Source organism: Pinus tabuliformis, chromosome Q (assembly GCF_031772625.1).
Source record: "Pinus tabuliformis cultivar Carrire ecotype Pingquan chromosome Q, CPIR1, whole genome shotgun sequence".
Taxonomy (NCBI): Eukaryota; Viridiplantae; Streptophyta; class Pinopsida; order Pinales; family Pinaceae; genus Pinus; species Pinus tabuliformis.
In genome coordinates, this window is record NC_142296.1 from 4,290,770 (window position 1) to 4,292,359 (window position 1,590).

The window sequence follows — 1,590 nt, forward strand, 5'->3', positions numbered from 1 at the left end:
GAGACAGGCACCTGCGGGGCCACATGATTAGGGAAGTCCTCCTCAAGTGGAAAGACTCCTCTCCGGAAGATGCAACTTGGGAACCAGCCACTATTCTTCAGCAGTTTCTGCAGCTTCAGCCTTGAGGACAAGGCTAGTCTTCAGGGGGAGGGCATGTTAGGGTCCCACCCTAACCTGCTTATTTATGTAATGGGATCGAGTCATATTCAAGAGTCAATAAAGCCCATATTAATAATTGTAAGTGGTTAACCCGCAATTAATGACGGGACCACAGTTAGTTGCAAATGGGCCATAGTATTAGATAGATGGTATTAATAAAACCCATGGTATTGATCCTTGGTATTGCATGTATGAGTCATATATAAAGGATAGAGACTCCCTGCGAGGAGCGTCGTGTCTTATTTTTGTATCGAGCTCTGCTCTATTGGAGGTTGCCCCCTCGAAGAGCCCAGTGAACATTGCTTTCTGAATAATAAAATATTTGCATTTGTCTCTCACTATTCTATGTTCTGGGTATCTTTCTTCGCATATTCTGTATTTGGGTATCTTTTTGCAGGTTAAGAGCATAACAATTTGGGAAGTGTTATCACTCAGGTTGTTCCCTTTGACTCCTAAGGGAATACAACCGAGGTAACCACAAACCAATCTTTGGACTGCAGGTCCTAGCCTACCTGTAGTCAGAGAGGGATCTCTCTTTATGATTTAGCTTTGTTTAGGGGTGATTTTAGGCTAGATATGAGTGCACGAGTTTGATTTAAGTTTGGTGGGATGGTTGATGCTTCAGACAGAGTTGGCATGCAAAGGATGAGAAGTTCAGACCATTGGGCATGGAGTCAATGAATGTGAACTGAAAGGTGTGTTTTCTTTGGCAGAAGAGGGGAATACAGAGCAGGATAGCTACACATGGCACAATGCTAAATGCTGGAACAAGGATGAAATGGAGGATAGGGGATGAGAGGCAATTAAGGATCTCTCATCCAGCCAAAGAGGGAAAGTGGATGAAGGCTAAATAGGAGCAATGAAGAATTCCTAGACAGCATTCAGAAATGAGAGAAATAGCTTAAACATGATCAATTAAGTATGCATATTCATCACTAATTCAGAGGAAAACATAAAGAAATGACAGGAATTGAGCATAGAGTGCTGCTAAGCAAATTCTAAGCTATTCTTCTTTCCTGCTATTTAGATGGTGAAACAAGGGTGGCATAAACACATATAAACTGAAAACAGAGACAAGAAGGACTTATTGAGTCATGTAGAAACACCAGAATTCTGTAGCATACTCTTTAAGCCATCAAATCCACAACCAGCAGTTCAGAAACAAGCATTCCAGCATTCTTTGATTATAAAAGCTCTCAACATATACAGCGCAAGTCTCGAAAGAGGAAATCAACCAACCAACCCTTTTTACAATGCACAAGGTGGTTTATATAGAGAAAATATCCAAAAAATATCTACAAGAGCAGATCTTAAACAGATCTGAGGGAAATGAGTTCTTTAATCTAATCTTATCTTGAAATTAAAGAAAGAAGATATCTATTTGAGCTGCGCTGGAGGCAGCTGCATCAAAATGAGTTAATATGGTGTCCT